We start from the raw sequence: 18,970 nt of genomic DNA, 5'->3' as shown, positions 1-18,970 counted from the left end.
GTACCAAGGAATCGAACCTGGGTCTTTGTGCATGCTAGGCAGGCACTCTACCACTAGGCCAAACTCCCGGCCCCACACAGAAATTTCTAATAGAGAAGATGTATTTAAGCTAAAGCCAGGTTTCACTGAAGCACAAGTGATTATAAAGTGACAGTTCACCCCCCTCAAAGAAATAGAGAACAGGCAGCTTGATCAAGCAGTCAAGTGCCTTGAGGCTCCACATTAGGCTCTTCTGTGGAAAAGTGCGTGATTGTAAACTTTACCCAGAAATGGGAGGTTGTTTCTGAAGAACCAGGGAATAGAAAGGGATTTACCTAGGAAAGTTTCCTCAGAGCCAAGGTGACAGGATGCCTCCCTGATACCGCAACTATAATGAGACGTCAGTCAGGCCTATAGCTCACTTCTAGGATTGGGGAAATCCCAGTTGGGATCATTATCCGAGGCTTAATGGCTCCTGTACCGAGAAGTCGCCTCAACATAGCCAACTGTTACTTCAGGACAATAGGGAAGCAGGATGTTTGGCAAAATATACCTGGATAGGATACAATTCCATACCTGTTCTGGTTCCTTTGTGGTGTCTTTTATTCCCTCCCTACTTGCCATACCAGTTAAGTTCAGTAAGAAACTGAAGTTCCGGGTGGTGCCGGTGTGCCGCTGCCTGCGGTTCCCGCAGATGGCGGGCAGCGTGGCTGGGGTCGTGGAGGCCCCGGCCTGGAGGGAGAACCGGTGTGTGTGTCCGGGTGGGGAGCACGTTAGACACCAAGCTGGAGAGACTGGAGGGCGATGGGGACTTGGGGATCCCGGTCCTGCGAGGCCTTGTGCTGCCTTTTAATGCGGATATGGTACAGTAGGAGTGTTCAGGGAGGGTAAAAAGGGCATTTTGATCTTTCCTGTGACCCTACAGGTTTTGGTATGAACAGGATTCGAATTCACGTCTTACCAACCAATCGGGGAAGGATCACCCCAGTGCCCAGGTCTCAGGAGCCCCTGACTTGTTCATTCACTCATCGCCCATGCTCTCAACCTCGTCTGGAAGGCCAGGAATTTTGCATTAAACATATCCTTGAAGACAAGAATGCACCTTTTAAACAGTGTCCCAGTGCTGCTCCAAAGCCAGAGAAGAAAGATGGGGTGTCCTTCTGTGCTGAGCATGCCCGTAGGAATGCCCTAGCACTTCACGCTCAAATGAAGACCAACCCTGGACCAGTGGGTGAGACACTTTTGTGTCAACTGAGCTCATATGCTAAGACAGAGTTGGGTTCTCAGACTCCAGAAAGTAGCCGAAGTGAAGCCAACCAAATACTGGACATGTTGGTGTCTATACAGCAGAAGAAGTGGCTCTGATTATGCGTGAGAAGCTAATTCATTTGCAGTCTTTGTACATTGATCAGTTTAAACGACTTCAGCATCTGCTCAAAGAGAAGAAGCGCCGGTATTTACATAATCGCAAAGTGGAACATGACGCTCTAGGTAGCAGTCTCCTGACTGGCCCAGAGGGACTTTTGGCCAAAGAACGAGAAAACTTAAAGTGATTAAAATGTCTTCGGCGATACCGTCAACGCTATGGAGTGGAAGCCCTGCTACACAGGCAGCTGAAGGAGTGCAGAATGCTGGCCACTGATGGTGCCGCCCAGCAGGCTCACACTACTCGTTCCAGTCAGAGGTGCTTGGCCTTTGTGGATGACATTCGTTGCTCTAATCAGTCTCTTCCAATGACCAGACACTGCCTCACCCATATTTGTCAGGACACAAATCAGGTTCTCTTCAAATGCTGCCAGGGATCTGAGGAGGTGCCTTGCAACAAGGCAGTTCCTGTAAGCCTCTCTGAGGATCCCTGCTGTCCCCTGCATTTCCAGTTGCCTCCTCAGATGTATAAGCCCCAACAGGTACTGTCCGAGTCACACGATCTGGAAGCCGGCCCCATGGATCTGTACTTGAGAGCTGCTGAGCTTCAGCCCACTGAGAATTTACCACTGGAATTCAGTGATGACTTGGATGTCTGGGTGATGGTATGCAATGTCCTCCATCACCTTTGCTTTTTGACCCTTCACTTACCCTTGAAGATCATTCAATCAAAGAAATTGCTGAAGGCCCTGTGGATATCTTGGGCCAAATGCCAGTGGCCAGAGATGGGTGCAGATCCCAGGGATCTCGAAATTCTGAGAAAGTTTGTGTGCCGCTGCCTCAAAGTGGATTGGCTACTGCAAATGGGAAACCAGAACCCACTTGACAGCTTGTTCTGGGAGCCATGGTGGATTGAATTTCCCATTCTTCAGACAAGTATCTATTCACTAAACAAGGACAACCCAGGCCACATTGTTTTCCTAGTGGTTGTAGAGTTCAATAACTAAACAAGAAAACCAGATTTGGGGGAATGGACCAATAGTATTTTAAAAGTTAAAGATTTCTTCATAAGAAAGAGCTATTAATGCCTGTCTGGAGTTGAATGAACATTTGGGACTATCTTCAGGAAGAGAGATCCCTATAATGGGGTTTCCTGTTATGAGCAGGAGTGCACGTAGATGACTCGGTGGGGCTGTGTTTATGAATGGTGCCCTTGAGATTTTGGGGGCTCCTAGGATCTGGTTATCTCTTACCTAAAGGCCTATACTTCAGCCTTTCCTTACCTTCACTTTCATGTAACTGCCATTAGAACCCCTTTCCCAAGTGTACCCGGCTTTATGAGAGAAGCCCACAGAACTGGGCATAAACCATCTTCTAACTTAGGCAAATTCCTGTTTGGCTATCCTATGTAAAATATAGTAAGAAGTTATTGTATATAGTTTCTATTCTATTAAATGTTAAAATGTTATAAAAAAAAAAAAAGAAACTGAAGTTCCGCTAGGCATGGTGGCATGTGCCTATAACCCTAGCATTCTGGAGGTTGAAACAAGAAGATGGGGAATTGAAGACTCCATGGCTAGGAGTTGAAATACATAGGAAGACCTTACCTCAAAAAATCAAGATCTGGCAATGTATCCCAGCAGAAGAACACTTGCCCTGGGTTCTATACTCAGCAAAGCAAAGAGCTTGAACACAGAAAAGTGACGAGGTTCTCAGTTCTACACACTCCGTTTCTTTCTTCCTCCTTGGTCATTTTTGGAGGCGGGCATAGAGGAACAGAGGCAGTGGGTTGGCTGGGAAGCTTCCTGAGGCAGGTTAGCTAAAGGAAAGAAGGCTGAAACCATCCCAGCATGCCCTGGGAAACCACGAGTTGTTTCCTCTCTAGTACCTCCTAGGCCACGCCTTGTAGACCATCAGTGGTCAGTTAGCAACTAGAATTTCTCCCCAGGGGTTAGAAACCTCCAGTCCAGTTCTAACCAAATTGAAGGCACCGGCACAGAGTAAATGTGTGCTTAGGAACAAACTCCTGCTTAAGGTTACATCTTGTATGTATACCTAATCTTATTGGATGACAGTCTAGTAGGTGGGCAAATCCCTTCCATGAACCTGGCAGGTCATGATCCCTCATTTCTCTAAGATCAACTCGTTGTCGATGACTTCTTCCTGTATGCTTCTTTTTGTTGTTGTTGATTGTGGGGCTTGAACTCAGGGCCTGGGTGCTGCCCCTGAGCTTTTGTGCTCAAGGCTTAGTATTTTTTTTTTTTGCCAGTCCTGGGCTTTAGCTCAGGGCCTGAGCCCTGTCCTTGGACTTTCTCAAGGTTAGAGCTCTACCACTTGAGCCTCAGCACCACTTCCAGCTTTTTTCTATGCATGTGGTACCAAGGAATCAAACCCGGGTCTTCGTGCATGCTAGGCAAGCACTCTACCACTAGGCCAAACTCCTGGCCCCAAGGCTTAGTATTCTAACACTGTGAGCCACAGCCCACTTCCAGTTTTCTGGTGGTTAATTGGAGGTAAGAGTCTCATAGACTTTCCTGCCAAGGTTGGCTTCTGACCATGATCTTCAGAACTTAGCCTCCTGAATACCATTACAGTGTGAGCCACCATTGCCTGGCTAATTTCATTTATTATTATATATTTGTACTGTTATTATAAAGGTGATGTACAGAGGAGTTACAGTTTCAGAAGCCACTTTATATGTGTGTGTACATGTGTGTCTCCATTCAACTTAGTTGAAGACATCAAGAAACGTCAACTTTTCAATCACCTAAATATGTAACAAGCCTAATTGAAGAGTTGGAGCAAGGAGATTATTTTATACTATTAGTTTTGGTCATCTATTTTTTTCACTCTAGGCTGGGACACTTTACCAAAATAGTTCCATCCCTCAAAACTCAGCATTTTTTTGTGTGTTTGCCTTCTATCTACTTCATGGGCCAAAAGCCATGGCCACATTCTTTGGTGCTTTTTGTCTAGATTTAGTATCAGTTAGAGGACTTAACAAATGTGGTATGGCTCAAGTGCTAGAGTGCTGGCTAGAAAGCCCTGTATCAACCCTCACTGAGTACCTCCTCCCTGTGACCCCCCTAACCCCCCTCAAAAAAAGCCCTATCTGGCTTTCCTGGCATCAGAACCCTTTTGTCCGTGCTGAATAGATCTACAGGCACCACTTTAATCCTTCCAAACTCCTCTTAAAAAGGGTATGGTAACCACACTTTTTGATTTAGTCTTGGCCCTGATACCAGGAAGTATAAAACATGCTTTCCAGTTGCTCTGGGCACAGCCCTCTGCATTGTGATTCTGATAATCCTCATAATAAGAGTTGGATTCTGTTTCTTACTCTTTGAATCTGAGTTTGGCCAGCTGTTTATTGTACTTTACCTAAGAGATGAAAGCTGAGGCTAGAAAAGGAAATGATGGGGTGGGGGGAGGGGGGAGGGGAGGGTGTTGTGCTAGCCTAGCATGTGGGAGTGTGGCAGGCTCTGGGTTACAGCCCCAACCCTGAGCTGGAGCTGGGGGGTGAGGAGTAGGGATTATCTTAGAACCCTCTGAGCTTTGTGGGGATGCTTGCAGAAAATATTATTATTTTTTGTCTATACTGGGGCTTAAACTCAGGGTTTGGGTACTATCCCTGAGTTTTTTAATTCAAGGCTAGTGCTTTACCACTTGACCCACAGCTCCATTTGCAGCTTTTAGTGGTTAGTTGGAGATGAGTCGCATGGATTTTCTGTTTGGACTGCCTTTGAACTGTGATCCTCTGATCTCAGCCTCCTAAGTAGCTAGGATTATAGACGTGAGCCACTTGATGTAGAGTCTTGCTAACATTGCTTGGGCTGGCCTGTATTCATGATCCTCCTGCCTTTGCCTCCTGTGTAGCATAGCTCACATTTCCTGGCTTAACCTCTCTCTTTCTCCTTCTCTCTCTCTCCCTCTCCCTCCCTCCCTCCCTTCGTCCCTTCCTTCCTCCTTTCCTCTCCTCCTCCTCCTTCTCTTCCTCCTCCTCCTCCTCCTCCTCCTCCTCCTCCTCCTCCTCCTCCTCTTCCTCCTTCTCCTCCAGTCCTAGGGCTGGAACTCAGGGCCTTTGAACTTTCCAAAGACTAGCACTCTCACACTTGAGCTACAGCACTTCTGACTTTTTCTGTGTATGTGGTACTGAGGAATTGAACCATGCATGCTAGGCAAGGACTCTACCATGAGGCCACATTCTTGGCCCTTGATTTCTGTTGTTTTTGGTTGGACATAGGACTTGAACTCTACTACTTCCATCCACAGCACCACTTCCTTGATTCCTTTTTTCTTATCCCTTTATCTCATCTATCTACTTCTATCTGTCTATCTAATCGATCTATCTATCTATCTATCTATCTATCTATCTATCTATCTATCTATCTATCTATCTATCTATTATCTGTGCTGCTACTGGGGCTTGAGCTTTGGGTTTTTAAAAAATTACCATTGGGACCAAGAGTTTGGCCTAGTGGTAGAGTGCTTGCCTAGTATGCATGAAGCCCTGGGTTCAATTCCTTGGTATCACATACACAGAAAAAACTGAAAGTGGCACTGTGGTTCAAGTGGCAGAGTGTTAGCCTTGAACAAAAGAAAAAGTGTCCTTGGACAATGCCCAGGTCCTGAGTTCAACCCCCACAGGACTGGCAAAAAAAAAAGATGATGATAGGGGCCAGAAGTTTGGCCTAGTGGTAGAGTGCTTGCCTAGCATGCATGAAGACCTGGGTTCGATTCCTCCATACCACATACATAGAAAAAAGCCGAAAGTGGTGCTGAGCTCAAGTGGTAGAGCTCTAGCCTTGAGAAAGTCCAAGGACAGTGCTCAGGCCCTGAGCCCAAGCCCCGGACTGGCAAAAAAAAAAAAAGATGATAAAGGTGAGATACAGAGGGGTCACTGTCACTGTCCATAAGTCCATGTGTCAGATAACTGAGTTGCAGTTCTCCCTGGACGGCATCCCCTCCTGCCTTGCACTGTCTCAGTGTCCTCTCTCCTGCCGCTGCCCTCAGGTTGCACAGTTCATTCTCAACGTAATGTCTACTGAGCACCACAACTGCATGTGTTCCCCTTGTCTCCAGTTCTGTGCTCCCCCTTACTCAGCTGTTGCTCTACAAGGCGAGCTGTTCCCAGCTTTTTTTTTTTTCTTCCTGGTTAATTATAGATGAAAGTATGAAGGATTTATCTGCTCAGGCTAGAGGCTAGCACCAAGTCAACATTCTCAGGTGCTCTGTGCTTAGTTGTTTTTTTTTGTTTTTTTTTGGTCTTGCTTTGTTGTTTAGGTGGGCTTCCTGGGCCTAAATGAACTTCCCATATCTGAGCAGATGAGACTACAGGTGTGTGACACTGCTCTGAATAATATTAATGTTCTCTTCATTAAGGGCAGCTGATTTGAAGATAAACTTAGAATATTTCAGAGGTGCGGCCGGGAGTTTGGCCTAGTGGTAAAGTGCTTGCCTAGCATGCACGAAGACCTGGGTTCCATTTCTTGATACCACATACATAGAAAAGGCTGAAAGTGGTGCTGAGGCTCAAGTGGTAGAGCTCTAGCCTTGAGAAAGCCCAAGGACAGTGCTCAGGCCCTGAGTTCAAGCCCAAGGACTGGCCAAACAAAAAAGAAAAAAGAAAGAGAATATTTCAGTAGTGCTTCAGCAGGGCTGTATATAAAGGTCATGTGGAATATATATGGCAGTCCAGTATACTCATAATCAAAGTTTAAGGCTCAGAAATTATGTGGTCTGTGTTTTAAGAGAACAGCCAAAAATTAAAAAAAAAATAAAAAAGGTTTGCTCATTCATTCCCTATAAATGAGTTTAATGGGACACAAGATGAGAATCAAGGTGTCTGTGCCTTGTCTGTGTCCATGACCTCGGACTCACAAGGACTTCCTCTTCTCCCTCTCTACTCCCGGTTTGATCCTTAGGCTCTCCTGGTTGCTGTTTAGTCCCCTGTAGTAAACCAGTTGATTGGTTTTCTGGACTGGCCTGAATAAGAAAGTGAGTTCTTTCCCTTGTGATTTTATTCCTGTCTGCAGGGCTGACTTGCAGACAGAACCTTGGTCATATCTCAAGTCACCATCAGATGTATTCAAGGATGGATGATAACTTGCTGCTCATCAAAGAAGCCAGGTTATAATGTACAGCCAGACTCTATTTGGAGTCTGAATTCCTGTGTTTTAATTTGCTTTGCTGCATCTCCAACACATTTATTTATTTAGGCCAGTCTTGGGGCTTGAACTCAGGGCCTGAGCACTGTCCTTAGGCTTTCTCAAGGCTAGCTCTCTACTACATGAGCCACAGCACCACTTCTTGGCTTTTTCTATGTATGTAGTACTGAGTAATCAAACCTGGGTCTTCATGCATGCTAGGCAAGCACTCTACCACTAGGCCACACTCCTGGCCCCCACTTCTAGCTTTTTGCTGGTTAATTGGAACTAAGTCTCTTGGGCTTGTTGGCCTAGACTGGCTTCTAACCATAATTCTCAAAGCTCAGCCTCCTGGGTAGCTAGAATTACAGGCAGGAACTACAGGCTCCCAGCTTGTCCCTGCTCTTGATTTATGAAATGCTTCAAGCCATTACCAGTGGTTCACGCCTACGTTCCTTACTGCTCAGGAGAATGAGTTCTGAGCATCAGGGTTCAGAGCCAGCCTAGGCAGACAAACCCAAGAGACTTAATTCCAATTAACCAGCAAAAACCTGGAAGTGGAGGTGTGGTACAGCTGGTAGAGTATTAGTATTGAGCACATAAGCTCAGAGACAGCACTCAGGCCCTGAGTTCAACCCCCAGGATTGGCACGCGCGTGTGCACACACACACACACACACACACACACACACACTATAAGACCTAGGGATTTGGTGTTTCTATAACTGGGTAGGGTGAATTTATGGTGCCTATACCTTGTATGTTTCCTTAAATGACATGACCACTGTTAATGGCAGCCCAGGCCCAATTACAAATGAAAGACTGTGTTACCACCCTGTGTTACCACCCTGTGCATAGAGATACCAGGAAAGCCACCAAAGGTAAGTGCAGATTGCCTGACTCTTGCAGGGCAATCTAAGCCTGGCTATAAACATTTCATTGTGGGCCCAACCAAAAAGCTCTAGACCTCCCTTTACCTAGTGGCTTTTCCATTAACCTCTGCCTCCTTGCTCAGACCTCATAACAACCCAGCTCCTGTCCCAGCTCCTTTCCACAGTCTCCAAGCCCATGGAAAGCGTGTCCCTCACTGTTGTATCTCAACAAACAGTTCTCAACTGTGGAAGATCTAGTCTTGCCTGTTTCCTTTTTTTCTCCTCCATTTTCCTAACATATGGTGCCAAAACCCAGGAGAGCACAAGTGCCCCTCTATCTGCCGTCTGGCTGCCGCTCATCGAGCTTTTACTCTCTCTTTCCGAGGCCTCTCCTTCCTTTCTCCTCCATTTTCCTAACAACAAGAAGGCCTATACAGAGGCACCTGCTCCTCTTTGCCATTCCAAAGCTAAGGCCACCAGGATAAAGTCTTAAAGCAGTTGTTATACCCTTCAAACAGGGAAATGAGCATTTAGAGTGCAGTCCTGTAGCCTGGGGCACATCCTCCTCACCATTCATCAAACCCACCTACTACCTGCATAGCTCACAGCTCCATAAATCAGATAATGTAGTCTAAATGAAGACACGAGTCCTAGGAGAACTCCCTAATTATAGGACACAGGTTTGCAATTCTGAATGATGGCTTATTGTAAAAAAGACTTGCACCCTTCTAAGAGAATAAGTTTTTATGATGATGACTAATTTTTCCTGCTGAGAGATGTTAATCCTAGTTATTGCTTGGTAAAATGGTTTTCTTAGTAGTGATGTTGATTCAACCCCTGAACTATTCATGTTTATGAAATAGCTAATGCACGAGGAGGCAATTATGGAACCCCAATTTTTTTTTTGTGGGGGGATAGGGGGAGGAGGCAGTCCTAGGACTTGAAATCAGGGTCTGGGTGCTATCCCTGAGCTCTTTCTTTTCTTTTCTTTTCTTTTTCTTTTTGTCAGTCATGGGGCTTGAATTCTGGGCCTGGGCGCTGTCCCTGAGCTCTTCAGCTTAAGGCTATCTCTCTACCACCCGAACCGCAGCCCCATTTTCCCTTTTCTAGTAGTTAATTGGTGATAAGAGTCTCATGTTCTTTAGTGCCCAGGCTGGCTTTGAATCTTGATCCTCAGATCTCAGCCGCCTGAGTAGCTAGGATTACAGGGGTGAGCCACCAGAGCCTGGCTGCCACCGCCACCTCCACCACCCCTACGACCACTTCCTCCTCCTCCTCCTCCTCCCCCTCCTCCTCCTCCTCCTCCTCCTCCTCCCCCTCCTCTTGCCTTTTGTTAGGTCTGCCTGGAGAATAGCCCCTCTCCTCTTCCTCTTCACCTGCTTGAAACCAGTCATCACCTGTCAATCACCTGACTTTGAGTCACAAAGGACCCCACACTCTGGGATCACTTCCTGATCTTCTGAGGTCACATCCTGGACCACCCCAGTGATACCTCCCTTGGACAGTGAGAGTTCCCCAGCCCTGAGATCACTTCCACATCTGCAGTGGTCCCACCTCCCACCTTTCCGTATATAATCTGGTTCAACACAGGTCCCCTCCTTTTTTTTCTCTCTTTCTCTTTTACCTTCCCTTCTGAGACTATGTGCCTCCATCTTGTTCAGGCCCGCAGTTTGCTCTCCCAGCCAATAAACTCTTTTCTGTCTGAACTATGTGGCAGGTTTCCTTTTCCTCCTGGCAAGCCTTACACTTTTCATTACCCTTAACCTCCTTTCTCAGACCAATTACAACAGCATTCATTGTTCTATTTCCTTCTCTTTCTTCCTTTCTTTCCTTCCTTCCTTCCTTCTTTCCTTCCTTTCTTTTTTTGCCAGTCCTGGGGCTTGAACTCAGGCTCTAAGCACTGTCCTTGGACATTTTTGGCTCAAGGTTAGTACCCTGACATTTGAGCCACAGCACCACTTCGGCCTTTTCCATGTATGTGGTACCCACAAGGAATTGAACCCAGGACTTCGTGCATTCTAGGAGAGCACTCTACCCCTAGGCCAAACTCCTGGCCTCCTTCCTTCCTTCCTTCCTTCCTTCCTTCCTTCCTTCCTTCCTTCCTTCCTTCCTTCTCTCCCTCCCCCCCTCCCTCCCTCCTTTCTCTCCTTCTTTCCTCAGTCCTGGGACTTGAACTCAGGGTCTGAGTACTGTCCCTGAGCTTCTTTAGCTCAAAGTTAGCACTCTACCACTTGAACCACAGTACCACTTTCCATTTTTTCTGTTTATGTGGTACTGAGGAATCAAACCCAGGGCTTCATGCATGCTAGGCAAATATTCTACCACTAAGCCACATTCTCAGCAGAATATACACATCTTTTGGCTTTAGAGTCCACGGATGAAAAGAGCTAAATAAAAAGTCTTCACAAAAGCAAACACATTAAGAATTGGACTTGTATTTGGGTGCTGGTGGCTTACACTTGTAACTCAGGAGACTGAGATCTGAGGATCACAGTGTGAAGGCAGCTCAAGCAGGAAAGTTTGTGAGACTCTTATCTCTAATAAACTATTCACGCCTGTAATCCTAGCTACTCAGGAGGCTGAGATCTGAGGATCAAGGTTCAAAGCCAGCCCGGACACAAAAGGACCTGAGACTCATCTCCAATTAACCTCTAGAAAAGGGAAGTGGGGCTTGGCTCAAGGGTAGGGCAGTAGTCTTGAGCTAAAGGGCTCAGTGACAATGTGTAGGCCCAGGGGTAGAGTGGTAGCTTTGAGCTGAAGAGCTCAGGGACAGCGCCCAGGCCAACCCCAGGACCCACCAAAACTAAAGAAAAAAAAAAAGCCAAAAGTGGTACTATGGCTCAAGTGGTAAGCATTAACTTTGAGCTGAAAAGCTCTGGGACAGCACCCAGGCCCATGATGTGGGGAGGGAGGGAGGGGGGAGTTAGAAGTAGAGATGCGGCTCAAGTATTTGAGCAGCGACTATGAAGGAGGAAAATGCTAAGCAAATACATATGGCCCTGAATTCAAGCCCCATTACCAGAATAGACACACAAAAAGATTTAATGGAGGTCTACACAGATCTCCATAGACTCCTGCCTCCTGGGTTGGGACTGTCCCTGCCAGTTACTGCTCAGGACTGGGGAGCAAGGGTGAGGTATTAGACAGGTTGTCAGGTGTTTCAGGTTTTGTTAATCTAAGGATTTAGTAGTTGACATTTTAACCATTTAGGTGGGGCTTCTCTTTAGGATTTAGCGGACTAAGAAAAGTGATTTATCCTTCTCTAAAAGACAGAACAGCTGGGAGCCTGGCGCGCAGTGGCTTACACAGTATTCTAAAATTTACTTAAAGTAATTTTAAAGTTATTGCCTCCTGGGCTGGGAGTTTGGCCTAGTGGTAGAGTGTTTGCCTAGCACAAAGACCCAGATTCGATTCCTCAGTACCATATGCATAGAAAAAAGCCAGAAGTGGTGCTGAGGCTCAAGTGGTAGAGCTCTAGCTTTGAGAAAGCCCAAGGACAGTGCTCAGGCCCTGAGCTCAAGCCCAGGACTGGCAAAAAAAAAAAAAAAAAGTTATTAACTCCTTACTTGGGCCTATATGTGAACTAAAAGTAGGAGAAAATCTTGATACCCCCACCTCCATTTGTGCGTGTGTGTGTGTGTGTGTGTATGTGTGTGTGTGTGCGAGAGAGAGAGAGAGAGAGAGAGAGAGAGAGAGAGAGAGAGAGAGAGAGAGAGAGAGAAAGAGAGAACTAGAGCTTACCACTGGAGCCACACAACTCTATTTTCACCTTTTTTGGTAGCTACCTGGAGATAATAGCCACACAAACACACACACACACACACACACACATTTTTTTCCCCCAATCCTGGGGCTTGAACTCAGGGCCAGAGTACTGTCCTTGGGCTTTCCTCAAGGCTAGGAGCTCTACCAATGGAGCCAGTGGCACCAGTTCCAGGTTTTCTATGTATTTGGTACCAAGGAATCGAACTCGGGTCTTAATGAATGCTAGGCAGATACTTTAACACTAGGCCAAACTCCTGGCCCCAGAGTCTTCAGTAAACTGCCATTAAACCTTGATCATCAGATCTCAGTCTCCTGAGTAGGTAGGATTATAGGCGTGAGACACTGGGCACTTGATCCAGCCTACATTAAAAAAAAAAAATTGTTCTTAAGCCAGGTGAAGTGGCTCACACCTGTAATCCTAGCTACTCAGGAGGCTGAGATCTGAGGATCAAGGTTCAAAGCCAGTGGGGCACTAAAGAACCTGAGATTCTTATCTCCAATTTACTACTAGAAAACGGGGAAGGGGTAGGGCAGAAGCCTTAGCTGAATAGCTCAGGGACAGTGCCCAGGCCCAGAGTTCAAGTTCCACAATGGACAAAAAAAGGGGAGAGAGGGGGGGAGAGGGAGGGGGAGGGGAGTGGGAGGGGAGGGAGAGGGAGAGGGAGAGGGAGAGAGGAGAGAGGGAGAGGGAGAGAGGGAGAGAGGGAGAGAGGGAGAGAGGGAGAGAGGGAGAGAGGAGAGAGAGGGAGAGGGAGAGGGAGAGGGAGAGAGAGAGAGAGAGAGAGAGAGAGAGAGAGAGAGAGAGAGAGAGAGAGAGAGAGAGAGAGAGAGAGAGAGAGATGCCAGTACTGATATCGTATGCCTGTAGTCCTGGCTACTCAGGAGGCTGAAATCTGAGGATTAACAAAAAAAAAATTGTTCTTAAACATTTTCTTGGAGGGGCTGGGAATGTGGCTGAGTGGTAGAGTGCTTGCCTAGCATGCATGAAACCCTGGCTTCAATTCCTCAGTGCCACATAAACAGAAAAGTCTGGAAATAGTATTGTGGCTCAGGTGGTAGAATGCTAGCCTTGAGCAAGCCCTGTGTTCAAGTCTCAAGACTGGAAAAACAAAACAAAACAAACGAACAAAAACCAAGTTGGTGGTCAGTGATTCACACCTGTAATCCCAGCTATTCAGGAGGCTGAGAGCTGAGAATCTCAATTCAAAGCCAACCTAGGCACAAAAGACCGTGAGACTCTTAACTCCAATTGACCACCAAAAAACTGGAAGTGGTGCTGTGGCTCAAGGGGTAGAGTGCTAGCCTTGTGCTGATGAGCTCAGCGACAAGTACCCAGGCCCAGAGTTCAAGACCCATGACTGACGAAAAACCTCAAACCCAAAACCAAAAAAAAAACCCCCACAACAAACCAAATAAAACACTTTCTTGTTGGAGAAAAAAATAATACATTAAAAAAAGAAAGAGAATTGCTACTCCTTGTCCTTCCTGTTTAACTTACATCTGGGGAATGGGCGACCTTATCTTAATTTCCTTTCTTAATGGCCCAGGATGTGGGCTCCCCGACAACCATGTCAGTTGTTGGTTCAGGATGTTGACCATCCTGGCCTGGACACTTCCCTGTCCTGTGTTCTACTCTCTGTTTATGGCTCCTCTGTCTGGCTATAGGAACAAAATCCACGTTTTACAATGAAAATGTGGGAAGGAAATCTTGTTATTACGTTGAATTTCCACTGACATTTGGGACTGGAGGACAGAATACAAGAATTGTTTATTCATCTCAGTTATTGACCTCAGTCCTGGTGTCTAGGGAGAATATTCAGGCAAGAGTTCAATACCAGTGACTCCTAGCTACTCCAGGCTGAGATCTGAGGATCAAAGTTTCATGTCAGCTCCAGCAGAAAGATTCATGGACTTTTATTTTTGCCAGTCCTGAGGCTTAATGAACTCAGAGTCTAGGTATTATCCTTGAGCTTCTTTTGCTTGAGGCCAGCACTCATCACTTGAGCCACTGTGCCACTTCTGGCTTTTTCTGTTTATATGGTACTGAGGAATTGAACCCAGGACTTCATGCATGCTAGGCAAGCACTCTACCACTAAGCCACATTTCCAGCCCCCTAAATCTTTGTTTTATGTGGAGAAACTTAACAATGAAATGTCCCCTCTGCATAACCTAATGTAAGCTAATTTTTTTCTGGGGGGGGGTCAGTCCTGGGCTTGAACTCAGGTCCTGAGCACTGTCCTTGGGCTTTCCTCAAGGCTAGTACACTGCCACTTGAGCCACAGCACCACTCCTGGCTTTTCTATGTATATGGTATTGAGGAATGGAACCTGGGTCTTTGTGCATGCTAGGCAAGCACTCTATCACTAGACCAAACTCCCAGCCCTGTAAGCTAATATTTTAAAAAAGAAAGAAGAAAAGAAGATAGAAAGAAACTAAAATATATAAAATGAAAGAAAGACATGCCAGGCACGGTGGCTCAAACCTGTAATCCTAGCTACTCAGGAGGCTGAAATCTGAGAATATCAATTTGAAGCCAGTCTTGACAGATCAGAAAAACTTGAGTCTCCAATTCAAGAAAAAAAAAAGCCTGATATAGAGGTATAGCTCAAGTGGTAAAATACCTGTTGTAAGCTTGAGAGCAAGACAGCCTGAGTCCAAACCCCCTTTAAAAATGCCAGGCAATGACTCTCTGTCCAGTGGGTTTTAGCTCAATTGAATCCCTATGTTTGAAGTAAGCCTGGAAATCAGCTCTATGCCTCGAACCTGTTTTCTGACACCACAGAGGCAGGCCAGTCGTGGGTTACTGGTACCTTCCCTAATTACCTGTAATGGTTTTTCTTCATTTGTATCAGCAATCTGCTCTTGTCCTTTGAATCCTATGACCATCACAGTCGCCTTTTTCCAGCTTTTTGTGAATTTCATATGGTTTGTGAAGTGTAATGTATGACCTGAGAATTATCCTTAGTAATTAAGACCAAGGTAATCTGGGCACTAATGATTCACACCTGTAATCCTAAGCTTCTCAGAAAGGTGGAGATCTGGGGATTAGGGTTCATCATGGTTCAAAGCCAGTCTGGCAAGAAAGTATGAGACTCTTATCTCCACCAAACTACAGGAAAACAACAAAACAAAAACTTGTGTTTGCCAATGGCTCAGGGACTATTAAGCAAAATCAATAGTACTTGGCAAAGACACAGGATGTCACTGTTTCTGACATAGCACACTCATGACAGTTGTTAATGGCTCCATAATTCCAAGAGGAAAAATGAACTCAGTTTATGGGCAAAACAGGTAATAATATCCTCTGGTTTCACTGTGTGTGTGTGTGTGTGTGTGTGTGTGTGTGTGTGTGTGTGTGATTTTCCGTTAAGGTTAGTTCTCTATCACTTGAGCCATACCTCTACTTTTTCTACTTTCTAGGTAGTTAACTGGAGATAAGAATCTTTTTTAGATTGGTTTGCCCAGGCTGGCTTCAACTGTGATTCTTAGTGTAAGGAAACTTTCACCCAAAATAAAAGTCTGTTGGTCTCTTGAGTTTGCTTTCTGCCTTCTCTTTATTCTGATACCATCTTGACTCAGTTTCCTTACACGTAGATCACAGCCTCCTGAGTAGCCAGGATTGCAAATGTGAGCTACTGGCACCTGACTAACCTAATTTTTTTTTTTGCCAGTCCTGGGGCTTGAACTCAGGTCCTGGCCACTGTCCTTTGGCTTTCTCAAGGCTAGAGCTCTACCCCTTGAGCCATAGCACCACTTCTGGCTTTTCCTATGTATGTGGTACTGAGGAATTGAACCTGGGTCTTCATGCATGCTAGGTAAGCACTATACCATTAGGCTAAACTCCTGACCCCTGACCCAATCTTTTTTTTTTTTTGGCCAGTCCTGGGTCTTGAATTCAAGGCCTGGGCACTATTGTCCTTGGGCTTTCTCAAGGTTAGTACTCTACCACTTTCTACCACTTGAGCCACAGCACCACTTCTGATTTTCTGGTGGCTTATTGGAGAAGAGATTCTCTCAGACTTTCATGCCTGGGCTGGCTTTGAACTGTCACCCTCAGATCTCAGCCTCTTGAGTAACTAGGATTATAGGTGTGAGCCATCAGCACCCAGTTTGTTCTTGGAATTCTAAGGGACTTGCCAAAGGAAATGACTCAGAGCCAAGAAGCTATTTGCATAATGGAGACAAATGCCATGGTTTTCTTGTGCTTTTGTTACCTGTCAAACATTTGCAAGCCCAAATGAAGATTACGTGCTTTTAGCAGAAGTAGTCAAAGTGCTTGTTCTAGAACAAACATGAGAGCCAAGCACACAGGAGGTCTTCCTGGAGAGAGTTACTCACCTGGAGGACTGGATGAAAACCACTGAGGTATGTGCCTCTGAGAGGAGGATCACCCAGCAAGTGGGATATTTCAGAAGCAGACTATGTGGGACTGGCTTCACATCGCCACCTGTTGTACCCATATATCTGCTCCTTACTCCAGTTTTGGGAAATCCATGGCCAAATCAATCTCTCTCTGTCTCTCTCTCTGTCTCTGTCTCTCTGTCTCTGTCTCTCTCTGTCTCTCTGTCTCTGTCTCTCTCTCTCTCTGTCTCTGTCTCTCTGTCTCTCTCTGTCTCTCTCTGTCTCTGTCTCTGTCTCTCTCTCTCTCTCTCCCCCACTTGAGCCACAGCATCATTTCCAGCTTTTTCTGTGTATGTGGTATTGAGGAATCAAATCCAGGGTTTTGTGCATGCTAGGCGAGCACTCTACCACTAGGCCACATTCCCCACCCTTAAAGGACACTGTTTAGCACTGGATTCCTATGTAACTCACTGCTGCAAGTCCAGTTATGTCAGAGATGACATATCAAATTGCAATATCAACCTACCATCCTGGGTGCTTATAGAAAATATGGTTTGGTAGCTAAAGAACCCAGGCACAGAGTTCAAGTCCCAAGACCAATCTAAAAAAAAAAAAGAAGAAGAAAGTTCCAGAAACATCAGGTCTGAGGCATATACATCTTGTAACCACAGTCCAATTTACACCCAGGCAGGATGACTTTCATTTAATCTTAAGGAAGCCCTACCTGACCAATCCTGAGCTAATAATCAACCAAAGATTGTAGTTTGACTAGGACTGATACATTTTGCATGTTTCCACCTGCTTCTATGCTTGCACTATGCCATCTGAGTGCTCCAGTTACTGTCCTGGAAGACAGGAGGCATGCTGCTGGTCCACTTTGCCTTCCCAGTATGGCCACACCCATGAAAATTACCTTCCTGCCTATCATTAATTTTTCTTTCTTTCCTTTCTTTCTTTCTTTCTCTTTCTTTCTTTCCTTCCTTCCTTTCTTTCTTTCTTTCTTTGTTTTTGCCAGTCCTGGTGCTTGAACTCGGGGCCTGACCACTGTCCTTGAGCTTTCTCAAGGTCTAGTGCTCTACCACTTGAGCCTCAGCATCACTTCTGGCTTTTTCTATATATATGGTACCAAGGAATCGAACCCCAGTCTTTGTGTATGCTAGGCAAGCACTCTATCACTATGTGAAACTGCAGGCTCACTTCTCTCACTTTCTGGTGTAAAGTAGCTGAGCCCAATTTGTGGTAACCCTCCAAGAACTGAGCACATATCCTAACTTTAGTAAAAGTTCCACAAACACAGTATTCTACTCCGCAGTATTCAAAACCAGAGATCTACCTGTAATCCAAGCTACTCAGGAGGTTTAAGATCCAGCCAAGGCAGGAACAACAAGGGGGCAAAGACCTTTCCTTGGGAGTGGAGGTAGTGCGAGGGACTGGATTTGGGGGTGGACATATATAGGGCTTAACAAGAAAGTGAATGATGATCTGTAAGAGGCACAGGGTGAAGTCCTTGCCAAGCCCACAGTCTCCTCTGAGGGTGTGGGGGCTGTTATCCCCTGGTCCCCTGGGGAACCAAGGTCAGAATTATCAGCCTCCAGATAAGCAGGTGTTTGTGTACCTGCTGCTTTGCTTGACCGTAGGGAATAAGATCATTCAATTCTTCGATCTGATTCTAAAGTCCAAGGTATTCTGAGTACTTCCCAGTTAGGGCAGAATCTGGGGTCTCTGTAATGCTAAGAGCAATTTGGACCACTCCGAGCTTTCTGGGAATGCCATTTCAATTCTGTGACAGACCTTATGGCTCAGCATTTACAGGTTCCCACAGAAAAATCAGGATGTGGTGTTGTGGCTCAAATGGTAGAGGGCTAGCCTTGAGTGAAAGAAGTTCAGGGACGTGCCCAAGCTCTGAGTTCAAGACCCAGGACTGATAAAAAAACAAAAAACAAACAAACAAACAAAAACAACTGACCCGCTTTCTAACCCTGGTAATCAATTGTGCTTAGACTGTGAGCCTACCTCTTTTACCAGGAGGAGGGACATTTTTGAGTGGGATAAAAACCTACCAAACTGCCCTGTGCACTGTGTCAGCCTTGTACCCTTTTTACACAAAAGTAAATTGCCTTGATGAAATCTCCTGTATCTCTTTGTGTCTGTTTATTTCTGGCACTGGAGACTCCTGTATTTCCAACATAACCATTATACCATACAGTGTGCTTTCCAAATAGTCTTGGTTTTTTTCCTTCTCTTATATTTTTGGGAACCAAATGGTTTATTGATATTTCCTGTTGTTGCTGTGTACTTTTTGCTTTGAAGATTTGGGCTGGTGGAGATGATGCCTGAACATTGAAAATGCCTAAACTTGAACCCCCTGGCGTCCAACATTCTTCCATTCACTTAGTTATCACAGATAACTAAACTAGGGTTTCACCTTCTTCTCCCCCCTTTTTTTCCCTTTGTTTGGTACTGGGACTTGAACCCAGATTTTGCCCTTAGCTTTTTCATTCA

General features: G+C 45.7%; 1 pseudogene; it reads left to right on the top strand.

The window, feature by feature from the left end:
- Window positions 1-908: 908 nt before the first annotated feature.
- LOC150051615 (KAT8 regulatory NSL complex subunit 2 pseudogene) lies at window positions 909-2,287 on the top strand (annotated as a pseudogene).
- The last annotated feature ends 16,683 nt before the right edge of the window (window positions 2,288-18,970 follow it).

This window comes from Megascapheus bottae, chromosome 17, assembly GCF_031878675.1.
Source record: "Megascapheus bottae isolate mThoBot1 chromosome 17, mThoBot2.hap1, whole genome shotgun sequence".
Classification (NCBI taxonomy): domain Eukaryota; kingdom Metazoa; phylum Chordata; class Mammalia; order Rodentia; family Geomyidae; genus Megascapheus; species Megascapheus bottae.
The sequence above is the reverse complement of the archived record's forward strand: the minus strand, read 5'-3'. Positions and strand labels throughout refer to the sequence as shown.